Source organism: Lipotes vexillifer, unplaced genomic scaffold (assembly GCF_000442215.2).
Source record: "Lipotes vexillifer unplaced genomic scaffold, Lipotes_vexillifer_v1.1 scaffold152, whole genome shotgun sequence".
NCBI classification, from domain to species: Eukaryota; Metazoa; Chordata; class Mammalia; order Artiodactyla; family Lipotidae; genus Lipotes; species Lipotes vexillifer.
Window position 1 is genome coordinate 880,905 of NW_006795886.1, and position 20,039 is coordinate 900,943.

General features: G+C 39.7%; 1 pseudogene; it reads left to right on the plus strand.

Moving 5' to 3' along the window:
• The first annotated feature begins 1,051 nt into the window (after positions 1-1,051).
• On the plus strand, positions 1,052-8,274 carry LOC103069613 (putative inactive deoxyuridine 5'-triphosphate nucleotidohydrolase-like protein FLJ16323 pseudogene; annotated as a pseudogene).
• Positions 8,275-20,039: the final 11,765 nt, after the last annotated feature.

The following is a 20,039-nucleotide window of genomic DNA, read 5'->3' on the forward strand; positions in this document are numbered from 1 at the left end:
CAATGAAAACAGATTCTTCTTTTTGAACTTATGCAAATAAGTATGTTGCCATAAAATAAGATTATTCACCAAGAGTTTCTGAATCCTGGAGGGATCAGGTAGGGAGAAAAAGATAAATGTTTCATCTTTGTTTACAAAGGTATATGTTAGCAAATTGCTAATAACTTGAGAAAAGAGATAAAGATTATCTTAAATACAGAAAAACAAAGCATAAAAGAACCAACAATGTTTCAAACAAAAACGCATAAAAATTATAATCATCCTCATCAGTTCATTTAGTCTAATATAATTAATTCTTGTTGATCTTGATCTTTGGTTAGCAGTTTTATAAATTCATCCTTTTTTTCCTTAGAGTTCTGTGAATTCTTATTCAGTTCAGTGGTATAATCTTCTTTATCAGAAGCCTGTATATGTCAGTCTTTTCCATGAATCTCCTTGAATATGAAGCACTTTTGCAGGAATACTTTTGCAAAAGCATCAGAGTAAAAAAATAACTGTCTGTAAATGACAAAAGACTTTAAAATGGCCATGGTTAAAGATCTGATGAGAGTTCATTGTAATGCAGTTGACAAGGAAATTTGGTTATTTCTGTAACATCATTTTTAAAATAACTAGAATTATTGTTGATGGAGGTCATTGAGAGGACGTGACCACTGGTTGACCCATGGCTGGACCTGGGCAATCAGAGGCTACTCACCTCTTCCCCTGTCCTTGGAATGTACATTCTATTCACTGTTCCAACACTAGGAGCCATTTTCAAGGATGCAGCCTTGAAAGAGCAATGTGTTGTTGAGGCCATCTGGACTGTGTATGTGACTGAACCTAGTTAATGCCTCTATATAAACTTTTAAGATTCTGGTGGACTGGTGCAGAGATTTACTCATCTTTCAGCTGCCCAAGACAAGCCTTGTATATAAGTTTTGTTGCTTACTAGAACTGCTACCTACCAATTTGGAATGCTCTATCTCTTTCTTCAGTGTCTCCTTGCCCTCTGTGTATGGGGGCCAGTTTTTGAACCAACAGTTGATGAGCCGGCCAGGAGCCCTGAGAAATGGGTCTTGGTAAAGAGGCATCTGTCGGGGAAAAGAGGTATCTTGAGTTAGTCACGACTTCTATGTGGCCAGGGGTGGACCATATGTTAGATGCTTGTGGATCACTGCTTGAGTACAGGGACCTCCTGAAAATGTTGGCTGGTTTGACATGCTTGTTTAGAAACTACACATAGTGCACTGTGGCAAACAAAGAAAACAAATGGCTTCTGCAGTGGGCTGGTCTCTACTGTGGTCAGTAGAGTAATTTAACATATCAAATTTAACACATCAAATAAGTCTAATTAGCTTAATCTCTCTCTCTCTCTCTCTCTCTCTCTCATTTTTGGCTGCATTGGGTCTTTGTTGCTGCACGCGGGTGTCCTCTAGTTGCGGCGATCAGGGGCTGCTCTTTGTTGCAGTGCGCAGGCTTCTCATTGCAGTGGCTTCTCTTGTTGCAGAACACAGGCTCTAGGCACGTGGGCTTCAGTAGTTGTGGCTCATGCGCACTAGAGCACAGGCTCAGTAGTTGTGGCACATGGGCTTAGTTGCTCTGCAGCATGTGGGATCTTCCCGGACCAGGGATTGAACCCTTGTCCCCTGCATTGGCGGGCAGATTCTTAACCACTGCGCCACCAGGGAAGTCCCTAATATCTCTCTTTTATCAGGAGAGAGGACAAATCTTTCAGATGTTCCAGGGACCCTCTGGAAAATCCTAAAGTTAGTTTGAAGTCAAAAAGACTTCATTTAGAATTTGATTTTGGGGAAGTTTGTCAAAAATATCAAAAAAGGTTTTAAAAGACTTGCTTAAATAGGATTATAGGTCACTGTGAAATAATATTTAGTTATCTATTTAGCCAAAGTGGCAGTTAAGGACTTTGAAGGCAAAATCAGAAAGTTACATAGTCATAAAAAATCTTAGCTCTTTTTACAGAGAAGACTCAGTTTTCTTAAGTAATGAAAGAACTGATAAAGACAACATGAAGCGCAGAAAATTATTTTGATAAAACACAGAATCTTTGTTTTCTAGGTAGATTACTTAAAAGGTAAAGAAAAACTTTTCATAATCTTATCAAGAACAAACCAATAGTTCAAGGAAACTTTGTTCTTCTCAAAGATGAAAGAAAATTAAATTTTAGTTTTATCTAAGTACACTATTGATATTAAAGCTTTTTTTCTTTACCAATTAAATAGAGCTCTTTTATAAATTAATTTTGGCAATACCATTCGGATGTAGAAATACATATAACAGGTAAAAATAGACATACAAAAGCATACAGACAGATACAAACAGAGACCATATAACTTTCATTTCAAAATTTTAGCCATGAATCAGGTACAGCAATACAAAACTCACTAGTTTATAAATAATAGTTGAATCCAAATGTGACTGGCAGACAGAACAAGTTAAGATTAGCCACTCAAATGGATAAAGCTTTTTACTAATATTTGTGGAGAAGACTTAAGATTTGTATTTGCCCTTGACCAATAATCATATAGAGGCTGTGGACTGATTTTGGGCAAGGGAGCTTCTATAGCAGTATGTGTTTTAAAAAGCCTCTTCTGCCGCCTTTTTTCCCCCCTCCAGTCTCCAGCAATCCTGGGCAGTGTTTTAGTTAGCTCCTGGGGTATTTACATTTCAAAGACATTATAAGACTTACAACTTCAATGGGAAGAGAAAGAATGTAAGTTTTTCTCTTAGGAGTTTTGGGGTATATTTCTCTATTATCAGAAATCTGGGTAATTACTATATAAATTTTTCATTTGTATTAGGGGTCAGATGGTGTACGGCTACGTCTTGTTTCATTGTCAATAACCACAACACTCTCCCCTTTGTTCTCCTCACTTTCCCAGGGATTCCACGTCTTAGTGTCTCAGCCTTTGTCTCACACCTTAATCTGCAGCAGCTTGTGCCCTCCTAGCTTTTCAAAACGGGCATGCTATTGTTTTCAACTTATTATCCTGCTCTGCCCCAAAGCTAGCAGAGCAGTGAACAATCACACATCCTTCTCTACCCTCAGCTCTTCTTCCAGCTGTCTAACTTGAGCTTCAGCTTCTAGTTGGGCATCAGTGGCCAGATGAAGTGCCAACAGTAGAGACCAACCCACTGTTGCAGCCATTTGTTTCCTTTCTTTGCTGCAGTGCACTGTGTGTAGTTCCTTAAACAAACACATTAAACCAGCCAACGTTTTTGGGATGTCCCTGTAGTCATGCAGCAGTCCACAGACATCTAACTATGTACCACCCATGCCCACAAAGAGGTCAATGGCCAACTCAGGATTTCCCCTATCGATACCTCTTTCCCAAGACCCATTTCTTCCGTCTTCTGGCTGGCTTGCCAATTGTTGGTTTGCAATTGTTGGTTTGCAGTTCTTGGGAGTTCCCTGGGTGATATTCAAAACTAGCCCCCATTTAACAGAGGGCAAGGAGAGACCAAAGAAAGAGGCAGAGCACTCCAGATTGGTAGATTGTGGTTTTAATAAACAAAGGAACCTATATATGAGGCTTGTCTTGGGTGGTCGCAAGATGAGTAGTTCTCCGCATCAGCCTCCCTTAATGGGGGTCAGTCACATACACAGTCCAGATAGTCTCAGCAACACATGAACAGAACGTACATCCCAAGGTCAGCAGAGGTGGGTAAGGAGCCTCTGATTTCCTGGGCCAGGTCATGGGTCAACCAGTGCTCACTTCCTCTCAATTACCTCCTCTAACAGCTCACTAAGCAGAGATCCTGCGTTTAATGTAGCTGAGGAAGTTAGAAAAGGCCTCTAATTGTTTGGTTGGTTATCTGACTGAAACATGGACAAAAAATTTCCCACGGTATGTGAATTGGAAATGCCTGACCTCCTTTGGTTTAATGTAGAGGAAGGGGGTTCAGAGATTTAGAAAGATTGGAATGTTAGAGTGGATTTGTCATTTAAGGCCTACTCATCCATACTGGGAGTGTCTAGAACAGGGGTCCCCAACCTCCGGGCCTTGGACCAGTATCTCTCCGCAGCCCATTAGGAACCAGGCCACACAGCAGGAGGTGAGCGGCAGGCGGGCAAGCAGAGCTTTATCTGCGGCTCTCCATCGCTCACATAACCGCCTGAACCATCCCCCCCCAACCCCATCCGTGGAAAAATTGTCTTCCACAAAACTGGTCCCTGGTGCCAAAAAGGTTGGGGACCGCTGGTCTAGAAGACATACCTTTCACCAATACTTCCACAAAATGGTCCCTGGTGCCAAAAAGGTTGGGGACCGCTGGTCTAGAAGACATACCTTTCACCAATACTTTGAGAAATAATTTGGTGAGTGGAGTCCTAGCATCCTTGAAGATCTCCATGATTGCTCATCTCTGTAAGTGAGACGTTACCGTGGGAACTGCAGACACTCAACGGAAAAACCTAAATGCAGTAGGAGTCATTTGATCCTGGCGTGGCAGGGGCCAAGTGGCAGCATTCAATCACCAAAGGGAAGGTGAGTGTGGTTACCATAATGGACCGCAGAGACAAAGCAGCAGTCAGAATAGTCTGATTCATGCAGACTTATGGTGCTGGCTAGTTAGTGTTCTAAAAAGTGAAATAAATAGGAAGCCTACTAGATTTTCACTTGATCTGTATAAGCAGAAAAGTTCTAGATCAAGTGAACAAAAATCTAACTCAAATCATAAAAACAGAGAGTCACAGCCCCTTGATCAATTCCAAGACTTAAGACAGTTTGTAGACTTAGAACCCCTTGAATGAAGCGGGGGTTGGGTCCCCTTAAAGAAGGATCCCAGTACACTAGTGAAAATTTATACTGTTAATATTTCTCCCAAAGGGACCTGCAGCCTTTTACCAGAGTAACTGTACATTGAGAAAAAGGAAATAATCAGACCTTTCAGGGACTACTGGCCACTGGATCTGGACTAGCACTGATTCTAGGAGACCTGAAGCACCACTGTGGCCCTCCAGTCAGAGTAGGGGCTTATTAAGGTCAGGTAATCAATGGAGTTTTAGCTTAGGTGTACCTCACAGTGAGTGTAGTAGCTCCCCAAATCCATCCTGTGGTTATTTCCTTCATTCCAGAATGCATAATTGGAATAGATATATATAGCAGCTGGAAGAATCCCCACATTGGTTCCCTGATCTGTTGAGTGTGGGCTGTTACGGTGGGAAAGGCCAAATGGAAGCCATTGGAACTTCCTCTACCTACAAAAGTAATAATAAAAAATAATACCACATTCCTGGAGGGATTGCAGAGATTAGTGCTACCATCAAGGACTTGGAAGATGCAGGGGTGGTGATTTCCACCACATGCCCCTTCAACTCTATTTGACCAATGTAGAAGACAGATGGATCTTGGAGAATGACAGTGGATTATCACAAGCTTAACCAGGTAGTAATTACAATTGCAGGTGCTGTACCAAATATGGTTTCATTGCTTGAGCAAATTAACACATCATCTGGTACCTGGTATGCAGCTGTTGATCTGGCAAATTATCTTTTTCTCCATACCTGTCCATAAGGCCCACCAGAAGCAATTTGCTTTCAGCTGGAAAGGCCAGCAATATACCTTCACTGTCCTACATCGGAAGTATATCAACTCTCCAGTTCTGTCTTAATTTAGTTCACAGAAATCTTGATTGCCTTTCCCTTTTACGAGGTATCACAATGATCCATTACATTGATGACATTATTCTGATTGGACCTAGTGAGTGAGAAGTAGCAACTAATCTAGACTTATTGGTGAAACAGTTGCATGTCAGAGGGTGGGAAATAAACCCAACTAAAATTCAGAGGCCTTCTACCTCAGTGAAATTTCTAGGGATCCAGTGGTATGGGGCATGTCGAGACATCTCTTCTAAGGTGAAGGATAGGTTGTTGTATTTGGCCCCTCCTACAACCAAGAAAGAAGCATGATGCTTAACTGGTCTCTTTGGATTTGGTGGCAACATATTCTTCATTTGGTTGTGTTATTCTAGCCCATTTACTGAGTGACCTGAAAAGTTGATAGTTTTGAGTAAGATCCAGAACAAGAAAAGGCTCTGAAACAGGTTTGGGCTTTTGTGCAAGCTGTTATGCCACTTGGGCTACATGATCCAGCAGATCCAGTGGTGTTGGAAGTGGCAGTGTCAGATCGAGTTAGTGTTCGGAGCCTTTGGCAAGCCCCTGTGGGATGAATTACAGCATAAACCCTTAGGATTTTGGAGCAATGCCCTGCCCTCATCTGTAGATAACTACTCTCCTTTTGTGAATCAGTTCTTGGCTTCCAACTGGGCCTTAGAGACTAAACACTTGACCATGGGCAACAAAGTTACCATCAAACCTGAGTTGCCCCTCATGAACTGGGTGTTATCTGACCCACCAAGCCATAAAGTTGGGCATGCACAGCAACACTCGATCATCAAATGAAAGTAGTATATATATGATCAAGCCTGGGTAGGCCCTAAGTGCACAGGTAAATTACCTGAAGAAGTGGCCCAAATGCCTGTGGTCCCCACTCCTGCTACACTGCCTTCTCTTTCCCAGCCTGTACTTGTGGCCTCGTTGGGAGTTTCTACAATCAGTTGACAGAGAAAGAAAAGACTTGGGCCTGGTTTACAGATGGTTTTACAAGATATGCAGGCACCATCTGGAAGTGGACAGCTGCAGCATTACAGCGCCTCTCTGGGACATCCCTGAAGGACAGTGGTGAAGGGGAGTCCTCTTGGTGGGCAGAACTTCAGGCAGTGCACCTGGTTGTTCACTTTGCTTGGAAGGAAAAATGACCAGATATGTGATTATATACCAATTCATGGGCTGTGGCCAACGGTTTGGATGGATGGTCTGGGACTTGGAAGGAACATGATTTAAAAATTGGTGACAAAGAGATTTAGGGAAGAGGTATGTAGATAGACTTCTCTTAATGGGAAAAAGACGTGAAAATATTTGTGTCCCATGTGAATGCTCACCAAAAGGTGACCTCAGAAGAGGAAGATTTTAATAATCAAGTAGATAGGATGACCCATTTTGTCGGTACCATTCAGCCTCTTTTGCTAGCCACCCCTGTCATTGCCCAATGGGTTCATGAGCAAAGTGGCCATGGTGGCAGGGATGGTGGTTATACCTGGGCTCAGCAACATGGACTTCCATTCACCAAGGCTGACCTGGCTACAGCCACTGCTGAGTGCCCAATCTGCCAGCAATGGAAACCAACACTGAGCCTCTGATATGGCACCATTCCGTAGCATGATCGGCTAGCTAGCTGGTGGCAGGTTGATTGCATTGGACTGCACCCATCATGGAAGGGGCAGTGTTTGTCCTTATTGGAATAGACACTTACTCTGGATATGGATTTGCCTTCCCTGCATGTAATGCTTTTTCCAAAACTACCATCTGTGGACTTAATAGAATGTCTTATCCCCTGTCATGACATTTCACAGAGCATTGCTTCTGATCAAGAACAACCCTTTACAATAAAAGAAGTGTGACAGTGGGCCCAAGCTCATGGAATTCACTGGTCTTACCATGTCTCCCACCATCCTAAAGCAGCTTGCTTAATAGAACAGTGGTATGACCTTTTGAAGATTTAGTTACAGCACCAGCTAGGTGGCAGTACCTTGCAGGGCTGGGGCAAGTTTCTCCAGAAAGCTGTATATGCACTTAATTAGTATCCACTATATGGTGCTGTTTCTCAAGTAGCCAGGATTTACAGGTCCAGGAATCAAGCAGGTGGAAATGAAAGTGCACCAGTCACTATTATCCGTAGTGACCCACTAGCTTCCTGTTTTCATGACTTTATTTTCTGCTGGCCTAGAGGTCTTAGTGTCAGAGGGAGGAAAGCTTCTATCAGGAGACATGACAATGATTCCATTGAACTGGAAATTAAGACTGCCACCCTGCCACTTTGGGCTCTGAATCAACAGGCAAAAAAAGGCGTTATGGTGTTATCTGGGGTGATTGATCCTGACTATCAAGGAGAAATTGGACTAATACTACATGGTGGAAGTGAGGAAGAGTGTGTCTGGAATACAGGAGATGCCTTAGGGCATCTCTTAGTATTACCATGCCTTGTGGTCAAAGTCAATGGAAAGCTACAACAAACGAATCCAAGCAAGACTACTAATGGGCCAGACCCTTCAGGAATGAAAGTTAGGGTTACTCTGCCAGCTAAAGAACAATGACCAGCTGAGGTGCTTGCTGAAGGCAAAGGGAATATAGGATGTGTAGTAGAAGAAGGTAATTATAAATACCAGCTACAACCACACCACCAGTTACAGAAATGAGGACTAGAATTGTCATGAGTATTTCCTCCTTATTTTGTTATACATATGTTTGTGTGTGTATATATACATAAACTAAGTAAATATCTTTGTTTTATTTCCTTTCTTGTTCTTTTATCATATAAGATAAGCTGTATTGACTTTACATCAGTAATTGAGTATTGCTAATTTTACATCATAGTATTTAAGTTATAGGATATCAGGAGAAGAGTAAGCATCACTCAAGTGCCCTTCCTCCTCTTCTGGGGAAGGGATTAGTGCATTTTCAGTTGTTTGTAGGATAGCTATATCATGTCAGTTGGAACTATGACCTTGTTATTGTCTTTATTTGGAGATCCAGTATGGTTTAAGGAGATATGTATGGGTACCAAGCTGACAAAGTGTGAAGTTATGGTGGTTAATTTTATGTGTCAACATGATTGGGCTAAGGGCTGTCCAGAAAGCTGGTAAAACATTATTTCTGGGTATGTCTGTGAGGGTTGTTAAAAAATAAAATTCAACTGAGTAAATCAGAAGATCTAATTGTGCTTTTTCAAAGATTCATGAATCAAGCAGCATCTCATCTAGCAAACAGAAAGGAGCTCTGAGGAGCTGCACAAAATGGAAGGCTTTTATAGACAGAAGAGGACAGGAAAAGGAAGTTTCTAGCCAAGAGTGGACTGTCTCAGGCAAAATCACCTTCCTATGGGGAACAAAAATGGTCTATCGAGTGGATTACCTCACTAGTGCTGACCAGGTAATTCCAGAATGACTTGTTACAGGTCACATTCTTGAGAGAGGCTGAAATTGCAATTAGATTAGGTATTAAGTCTTGGTTTGCTGATGTGGGGCTTAGCACAAATGACTCCATTTGAGGCCTATTGTTTCTTTTTTACCAGGGTGTTCCCAGAAGAGATTAACATTTGAATCGGTAGATTGAGTAAAGAGGATCACCCTCACTAATGTGGGTGGACATCATCCAATCCATTGAAAGCCTGAATAGAACAACCAGGCAGGAGAAGGGCAGATTTACTCTCTTTACTTGACCTTGGACATCTGTCTTCTCCTACCCTTGTACACAGGCATTCCTAGTTCTTGGGCCTTTATAGACTCAGACTGGAACTTACACCATCAGTCCCCCAAATGTCAGGCCTTTGGACTCAGACTGAATTATACCATGACCTTACCTGGTTCTCCAGCTAGCAGTGGCAGATCTTGGGATTTCTTGGCCTCCTTAATCACGTTGGTCAATTCCTATAAGTCTCCTCTTATTTATATCTATGTCTATATCCATGTTATTGATTCTGTTTCTCTGAAGAACCGTGTCTAATACAATATGGAACCTAAAATAGTCAAAGTCATAGAAGCAGAGAATAGTGTGGTGGTTGCCAGGGGCTAGGGTAAGGGGGAAATAGGGAGATGGGAAAAGGGTACAAAGTTTCAGTTATGCAAGATAAATAAGTCTTAGAGAACTAATGTACGGCATGAAGACTATAGTTAGCAATACTGTATTGTAAACTTGAAATTTGCTAAGAGGTGTTCTCACCACACACATAAAAAAGTAATTATCTTAGATGATGGATATGTTAATTAGCTTGATTGTGGTGATAATTTCACAATGTGTGTGTGTATATATATATATAAACATCAAATTGTATGCCTTAAATATATATAATTTTTATTTGTGAATTATACCTCATTAAAGCTGAAACAAACAGAAATAAAAACGTCCAGATTGGATGGAAAGAAGTAGAAATATATATATATATATATATATATATATAGTATTTCTTATATACACTCCCACACACAATTAGAACTAATAAATGAATTCAGAAACATTTCAGGAAACGTCAGTGTAAAAAATCAGTTATATTCTATATGCTAGCAATTAGCAATCCAAAAATAAATTAATAACTTTACTTAGAATAACATCAAAAAGAATAAAATACTTAGCAATAAATTTAACCAAAGAAATGCATGTCTTGTATACGGAAAATTACAGAATATCATTGAGTGAAATTAAATAAATGGAAAGACATTCCATGTTTATGGATTAGAGGGCTTAACATTGTTAAAATGATAATACTTTCCAGAATAATCTACAAATTCAATTCAATCCCAATCCAAATTCCAGCTGCTTTTCTTTCTCCAACATTAATAATCTAAACTTAAAATTCATATGAAAATTCAAGGGATCCAGAATAGCCAAAAGAATCTTGGAAAAAGAGCAACAAAGTCGAAGGACTCACATTTCCCTATTTCATGACTTACTACAGAGCTACAGTAATTAGAGCAGTGTGATACTGGCATGAAGATAGGTATATAGATTAATGAAATAAAATTGAGAGTCCAGAAATAAATCAGTACGCCTATGGTCATTTGACGTTCAATAAGTGTACTAAGACAATTCAATGGAAAAAAACAGTTTTGTCAACAAATCTTGCTGGAACAACTGGACCCCTGTCTCATACCATATGTGAAAATTAACTCAAAGTGTATCAGAGACCTATTTGTAAGAGCTAGAACTATAAAATTATGACAAGAAAGCATAGGTGTACATCTTCCTGTACTCAGATTAGGCCATTTAAAAAAATACATGATACTTAAAAGCAACAAAAGGAAATAGAGATAAAGTATACTTCATCAAAAATTTTAAAAAGTTGCTTCAAATGACACTATCAATAAAGTGAAAAATAAATTCACAAAAGGGAGAAAATATTTGTGTCATATGTTTGATGAGTCTAATATCCAGAATATATGAACTCTTACATGAGTGTAAGAGTTCTTACAACTCAAAGTACAAAGACATGAGCCAATTTAACAATGGACAACGGATTTGAGTAGACATTTTTCTCCAAAGAAGATAGATAAATGGCCAATAAGCACTTGAAAATTGCTCAACGTCCTCAGTCATTAGAGAAATACAAATCAAAACAACAGTGAGGTTCCACTTCACACACATTAGTATGGCTATAATAAGAAAGACAGTGAGGGGGCTTCCCTGGTGGCGCAGTGGTTGAGAGTCCGCCTGCCGATGCAGGGGACACGGGTTCATGCCCCGGTCTGGGAAGATCCCACGTGCCGCGGAGCGGCTGGGCCCGTGAGCCATGGCCGCTGAGCCTGAGCGTCTGGAGCCTGTGCTCCGCAATAGGAGAGGCCAGAACAGTGAGAGGCCCGCGTACTGCAAAAAAAAAAAAAAAAAAAAAAAGAAAGACAGTGAGAAATGTTGATGAGGATATGAAGAAATTAGAATCCTCATACATTGCTGGTAGGGATGGAAAATGGTGTAGCCTCTGTATAAAACAAAACCTCAAAAGGTTAAGCATAGAGTTAACATAGAGGAATTCCACTTGTAGGTATATACCCAAGAGAATTGAAAACATGTGTTCACACAAAAACTTGTACATGAATGTTCGTAGCAGCATTACTGATAGTAGCCCCAAAGTGGTAACAACCTAATGTCCATCAACTGATGAATATATAAACAAAATGTGACATATCCATATAATGGAATATTATTCAAATGTTAAAAGCAGTGAAGTATATCAGCACATGACACAACATGGATGAACCTTAACAACATTATGCTATGTGAAAGAAGCCAGTCACAAAGGACCAAATATTTTATGATTCAAAGACTGGTAGAGAAATTCATGGTGCACACTCACTAGAGCCCCTCCTCCCAGCACAGGCATTATTCAGAGAAAGCTCCCAACTCCCTACATCTCCCTGGGGAGAGAAAGAGAAGAGTAGAACATATCCAATGTTCTGACTTTTGAGGGGGCTACCAAGAGACTGGTTTTTATCTTGACTGAATCTAAGCTCTGACAAGTAAAGGATACCAGGTTGGGAGACTTTGAGAACAAGAGATCAACATGCAGTACCACAAACAGACGCTAGATGTCGCTCCAGCACAGTGGCTTAGTATACTACCAAAGAGGCTGCAGTACCATATATTGACACCAGGTGGTGCTTGTGAGTAAAACCCGTCAAATTTCAATTAGGAGATTACACACACAAGTCCAGAGAAAATGTATCCCCAGAAAAGTTTTAGAAGGTCTCCTGAATCTCTACCTGCGTGATTGAGGAAAGTCTTCCATGTGCAAAACCAGATCACAAAGACTGGGAGAGGTGGCTGATTTTTCAAACGCCAAAGTCCTAGTGGGACATAACAAGGTATACAAAGAAACAGGGAAACATGGTCCAATCAAAAGAACAAATTAAACATCCTGAAGCTAACCCTAAAGAAACAGAGATATATAAATTTCCAGACAAATATATTTTTTTAAACTGCCATAACGGGCTTCCCTGGTGACACAGTTGTAAAGAATCCACCTACCAATGCAGGGGAGATGGGTTCGAGCTCTGGCCAGGGAAGATCCCACATGTGACGGAGCAACTAAGCCCATGCACCACAACTACTGAGCCTGCACTCTAGAGCCCACAAACCACAACTACTGAGCCCGCGTGCTACAACTACTGAAGCCCACGTGCCTAGAGCCTGTGCTCTGCAACAAGAGAAGCCACTGCAATGAGAAGCCCACGCACCACAACGAAGAGTAGCCCCCGCTCGCCACAACTAGAGAAAGCCCATGCACAGCAACAAAGACCCAATGCAGACAAAAATAAGTAAATAAAATTAATAAATTTATTTTTAAAATACTGCCATAAGGATGCTCAACAAATTAAATGAGAGCATGGATAGATAGCTAAAACGAAATCAGGAAAAAATGCATGAAGTAAATAGAATAACAACAAAGAGTTAGAAATTATGAAGAAACAACAAATAAAATTGGGGAACTAAACAATACAATTACTTAACTGAAAACTTCACCAGAGATATTAAGCAGTAGATTTGACCAGTCAGAAGAAAGAATCAGTGAAATTAAAGGACTTCAAAATTACCCAGGCAAAGGAGGGGGAAGAAAAAGAAGAACGTGAACAGAGTCTGAGACACCATTAAGTAGAACGTATGCATTATGGGAGTCACAGAAAGAGAAGAAAAAGAAAAAGGGACAGAGAGCCTATTTGAAGAGCTAATGGCTGAAAACTTCCCCAGTCTGAGGAGAAATGGACATACAAATTCAAGAAGCTCAAAAAAACAACAGCTAGGATAAATATAAAGAGAATTACACCATGGCATACCTAATTGAACTGTCAAAAATCACAAAGAGAATCTTGAAAGAAGAAAGAGAAGAGCAGCTTATGACATACAGGCCTACCTTGTTTTATTGCACTTTGTTTTATTGTGCTTCACAGATAATTGCATTTTTTACAAATTGAAGGTTTGTGGCAACCCTGCATTGAGCAAGTCTATTGCCACCATTTTCCCAACAGCATCTGCTTACTTTGTGTCCCTGTGTCACATTTTGGTAATTCTCGCAATATTTCAAACTTTTTAGTTATTATTTTATTTATTATGGTGATCTGTGATCAGTGATCTTTGATGTTACTATCGTAATTGTTTTCAGGCACCATAAACCATGCCCATATAAGATGGCAAACTTAATTGATAAATGTTGTGTGTGTTCCGATTGTTCCATTGCCCAGCTGTTCCCCATTCTCTCTCCTTCTGCTCAGGCCTCCCTATCCCCTGAAACACAACAATATTTAAATTAAGCCTAATAACCCTACAATAAGTGTTCAAGTGAAAGTAAGAGTTGCATGTCTCTCACTTTAAATCAAAAGCTAGAAATGGTTAAGCTTAATGAGGAAAGCATGTTGAAAGCCAAGAGGGGCCAAAAGCTAGACCTCTTTGTGCCAAACAGTTAACCAAGTTATGAATGCAAAGGAAAAGTTCTTGAAGGAAATTAAAAGTGCTACTCCAGTGAAGGCAAAACAGACATTGCTGACATAGAGAAAGTTTTAGTGATCTGGACAGAAGATCAAACCAGCCCCAAAATTCCCTTAAGCCAAAATCTAATCCAGAGCAAGGCCCTAACTCTCTTTAATTCTATGAACCTGAGAGAGGTGAGGAAACTGCAGAATAAAAGTTTGAAGCTGGCAGAGGTTGGTTCATGAGGTTTAGGAAAAGAAGCTGTCTCCATAATTTAAAAATGAAAGGCAAAGCAGCAAGTGCTGGCATAGAAGCTGCAGCAAGTTATCCAGAAGATCGAGCTAAGATCATTAATGAAGGTAGCTACGATAAAAACAGATTTTAAATGTAGACTAAACAGACTTCTATTGGAAGAAGATACCATCTAGGACTTTCATAGCTAGAGAGGAGGAGCCAATGCCTGGCTTCAAAACTTGAAAGGACAGGCTGACTCTCTTGTTAGGGACTAATGCAGCTGGTGACTTTCGGTTGAAGCCAATGCTCATTACCATTCTGAAAATCCTAGGGCCCTTAAGAATTATGTTAAATCGACTCTGACTATGCTCTATAAATGAAACAACAAAGCCTAGATGATATCACATCTGTTTACAGCATGATTTACCAAATATTTTAAGCCCATCGTTGAGACCTACTGTTCAGAGCAAAAGATTCCTTTCAAAATATACTGCTCATTTGACTATACACCTGGTCACCCAAGAGCTCAGGTGGAGATGTACAGCAAGATTCATATTTTCATGCCTGCTAATACAGCATCCATTCTACAGCCCATGGATCAAGAAGTAATTTTGGCTTTCAGATTTTATTATTTAAGAAATACATTTTATAAGGTTATAGCTGCCATAGATAGTGATTCCTCTGATGGGCAAATCAAATTGAAAACCTTCTGGAAAGGATTTGCCATTCTAGACACCATTACAAACAGTTATGATTCATGGGAAGAGGTCAAAATATCAACATTAGCAGTCTGGACGAAGTTGATTCCAACCCTCATGGATAACTTGGAGAAGTTCAAGACTTCAGTGGAGGAAGTCTTTGCAGATGTGGTGGAAATAGCAAGAGAACTAGAATTAGAAATGGAGCCTAGGGACTTCCCTGCTGGCGCAGTGATTAAGAATGCATCTTCCAATGCAGGGGGTGCATTTTTGATCCCTGGTCAGGGAACTAGATCCCACATGCGTGCCACAACCAAGAGTTCACATGCCACAACTAAGGAGTCCACCTGCCACAACTAAGGCCTGGCACAACCAAAATTAAAAAAAAAAGAAAGAAATGGAGCCTGAAGATGTGACTGAATTGCTACAATCTCATGATAAAACTTGAACAGATGAGGAGTTGCTTCTTATGGATGAGCAAAGAAAGCAGTTTCTTGAGATGGAATCTACTCCTGGTGAAGATGCTATGAGGATCATTGAATTGACAACAGTGGATTTAGAATATTACATAAAACTTAGTTGATAAAGCTGCAGCAGGGTTTGAGAGGATTGGCTCCGATTTTGAAAGAAATTCCATTGTGGGTAAAATGCTTTCTAACAGCATTGCATGTTACAGAGAAATCGTTCATGAAAGGAAGAGTCCATCGATGTAGCACACTTCATTGTTGTCTTATTTTAAGAAATTGCCGTAGTCACCCCAACCTTCAGCAAGCACCACCCTGATCAGTCAGCAGCCATCAACATCAAGGCAAGATCTTCCACTGGCAAAAAGATTGAGTTGCTGAAGGCTCAGATGATGGTTAGAAATTTTTAGCAATAAAGTATTTTAAAATTAAGGTATGTACATTGTTTTCTTAGACATGATGCTGTTGCACACTTAATAGACTATGGTATAGTGTAAACATAACTTTTATATGCACTGGGAAACAAATTTGTATGAATTGCTCTCTTGTGATATTCACTTTCATGTGGTGGCCTGGAACCAAATCTGCAATATTTCCAATGTATGCTTGTAAAAGTGAGCTGTTATTAAATTATCAGTGGATTTCTTAGAAGAGAACTTGCATGCTAGAAGGAAGTGGGATGATATATTCAGTGTGCTAGGAAAAAAAAAAAAAAACCCTTCCATCTAAGAATACTATGTCCAGCAAACAGTCCTTCAAAAATGAAGGAGAAATTAAGACTTTCCCAGATAAAAGCTGAGGAAGTTTATCACCACTACACCTGCCCTAAAGGAAATGCTGAAGACAGAGAATTCCCTGGCTGTCCAGTGATTAGGACTTGGCACTTTCACTGCCGGGGCCCGGGTTCAATCCCTCGTCAGGGAACTGAGATCCCTCAAGCCGTGTGGTGCAGCCAAAAAAAAAAAAAAATGCTGAAGGCAGTCCCTTCAGGTTGAGGGGAAAAAATGATAAACAATAACACAAACCCATATGAAAATATAAAACTCCCAGGTAAAGGTAAATATATAGATATAGAATCTTACAGTAATGTAAATGCATAAATCATTTTTAAAACTAATATGCAATTTAAAAAACAAAAGCATAAAAAGTAATTATAAATCTGTTAATGGATGTGCAGTATAAAAAGAGATCATTTGTGTCATCAATAATGTGAAGTTGGGGGGGACAGAGATTTAAGATTTAGTGTTTCTATATATGATTGGGAATTAAGTTGTTATCAGTTTAAAATACTTTGTTATAATTTTATGATTTATGTAAATGAAATGGTAATCACAAACAAAATGTATCTATAGAATATACACAAATGGCTCATCCCATGAATCCACTGAAATAGAGTGAAATAATATTTATAGAGAGCTTTTCTCTCCTAGGAAAGAAGAAAGGTTGCCAGTTGTTGCTTCACAGAATCAAAATAATAGGAATTCAAATAATTTTCTTCTGCTCTTTTAAAATATCTTTCTATCCTGCAGATGGAATGGCCCCTGATGATGAAAAGAGAAACCATATCTCTAAAATGGTTTTGAAAATTGGCTGAAGATAAAATTGATGAAATATTCAAACTCTTGAAAACTGTGAAAAGCCCCACAGAGAAATCAATTATTTGAGAGGCAAATTTTTGGAAATCATTTAAGTGTTTTGAAATGAAAAGATGAGGAATTAAAAAAAAAAAAAAAAGATGAGGAATAGCAAAATTAAACCATTTTACAATCATTATATAGAAATTTTATTTTAAAAATATATATTATATGTATATATCCCAAAGGATAATATTAAAATCTGAATCTTTTGTAATAAATCATACTCTGTGTGGAAAAAAAAAGAATATACACAAACGGAAGAAGGGAATCAAAACATGTTAGTACAAAAAAAATCAACAAACAAAAGAAGGAAGCAAGGGATGAAAGAATGACAAAAACTATAAGACATACAGAAAACAATGAACAAAATGGCCATAGTCAGTTTTTCACTATCAGTAATTACTTTAAATGTAAATAAATTAAACACACCAATTAAAAGACATGGATTGGCAGAATGGAGTGAAAAACAAGATCTAACAAGATGTTGTTTACAAGACACTCATGTTAGGTCTAAGGACACACATAGACTAAAAATGAAAGGATGGAAAGGATATTCCATGCAAACAGGAGCATAAAGAGAATGCAGGTGGCCATACTTAGACAAAATATTTTAAGACAAAAATTGTTAAAAGAGACAAAAAAGGACATTATATAATGATAAAAGGGTCAATTCATCAGGAGGATGTAATGATTATAAATATATATGTACCTACATTTGAGCTCCCCAATATATGAAGGAAACACTGAGAGCTGAAGAGAGAAATAGACAGTAATACAATAATAATGGAAGACTTCAATACTTCAATTTCAGTTATGGATAGAAGAACCAGGGAGAAGATCAAGGAAATGGAGGACTTGAACACCACCATAAAACAAGTGGACCTAACAGACTGTTGGGCTGCGCCCTGAAGGCCTACAAAGTCTTGTAGTTGCCCAAACTTGAGACTGAAGAAACAGCCCAGAGACTGCGACAGAGACATAAGCAGTTTATTGGACAAGGGGATCTTACACAAAGGGTCCTGGAGTGACAATCCACTGTGTGCAGCAGACTGCAGGCAGAACATGGTAGCAGTCTTCACTACTCAGGGGAGAAGGAGGCTACCATTTATAGGGGGAATTGACATCAGGTTGGCTCATCAGTTACCAGGGGCTAATTAAGCCTTATAATTAAGAGGATTGGATAGTCATGTGAGTGAAGCAGGGACTGGTCAAGCAGGAGATGTACAGAGAGCAAGAGAGCAGCCATCTTGAATGGCCTAACCATACACAGACATATACAGAACATTCCATCTAACAGCAGCATAATACACATTCTTCTCAAGCACACAAGAACATTCTCATGTCAGGCCACAAAACAAATTTAAGAAGGCTGAAATCATACAAAGTATCTTCTCTGACCACAATGGAATGAAACCAGAAATCAATAGCAGAATGAAAACAGGAAAGTCCACAAATATGTGGAAATTAAACTACTCACTCTTAAACAATCAAATAATCAAAAGAAATCACAAAAGAACTTAGAAAGTATCTGAGCAAAATGAAAACAAACCCACAAAATAACAGAACTTATGGGATTCAGAATGACATCAGCAAAATGATAGAACGGGCATTTTATACCATCTTCCCCCCCAACCCCGAACACCAATTTTTCCAATCATCCACAGATGAAAGTGCCTTTGTGGAAGTCCAGGAGTCCAGCAAGAAGTTCCAGCACAGCACTGGAGCAAAAATAATCTAAATTGGACACATTGAAAAGGGTAAGAGGAAAAGCTTCACTTCACTTGCATAATCCTTTCCCTAAAGTGGTACAGCTTAGTACCAAGACCCTCTCCACCTGTGATTTCTCCCATGGAGAAAATAAGAGTGAGTGAAAGACAAGATTCCTCAGCTGTGTGGAATGCTGCCAAAGAAGCCCACCTCTTTCTTACCCCATCCAGAATACTGAAGTGTGCTGCATGTTTGGACAGTGGGGAAGGGCTGGCAGAACAGCAGCCAGGGTTCTTGGAGAGCATCAAAAGGACACAGATCCTACTAACACTTCCACTGATTCCATCACGAAGCCCACCCACAAGCTGCTGGGGATGCCTCACTTGTGGATCTCCCCAACTGGTCCACAGTTACCCTCAATGTTCCATGCTCCTCATTCACACACACCCTCACTGTGTGGCTTGCTCCCTGCATGTACCCCCAAGGGAAACACATATGAGTTTTTCAAATGGTTAATGAACACCCACACAAATCTGTCCTGTCTCTGTGGGACTGTGAGAAAGCACACAAAATTGAACATTTGGCATCGCCATAGGGAAAGCAAATGGGAGGCTGTCGCACCCAGCCTGGCTTTGTAGGATTGAGGGAAGGTATACAATCTTAATAATTACCCCTCCTCCCCCGCACCACGGAACAAGAAGTGTGGAGTAGGCATATTTACAGAAAAGGTCTGAGAAAGTTTCAGAATCACTAGCACAGATGACAGATAGTATTTGTCACCTGAAGCCAGTCAGTAAAGACTGGAGGATGTGACTGCTTCTTCAAATAGGAAGACAGCAACATAAGCCTTCAAGGAACATGAAAAATCAAGGAAATAATGACACCACCAAAGGGACACAATAATTTTCCAGTAACTGACCCCGCCAAAAATGGAGATCTGTGATTTTCCCAATAAGGAATTCAAAATAGTTGTTTTAAGGAAGCTCAATAACCCATAAGAAAACACAGAAAGACAAAAGAAACCAGGAAAAAAATATAGGAGGTAAATGATAAGTTTCACACAGAGAGAAATCATAGAAAAGAGCCAAACAGAAATTATGGAGCTGAAGAATACAGTGAATGAAATGAAAAATGCAGTACAGAGCATTAAAAGCAGATTTGATCAAAAACAAGAATCTGTGAAGTCAAAGGCAAGTTATATGAAATTATCCACTCAGAAGAGAATGAAGAAAAAAGAATGGGAAAACATAGGTGGAACACTCTTTCCAAAGAGAACCCTCTTTCCAAA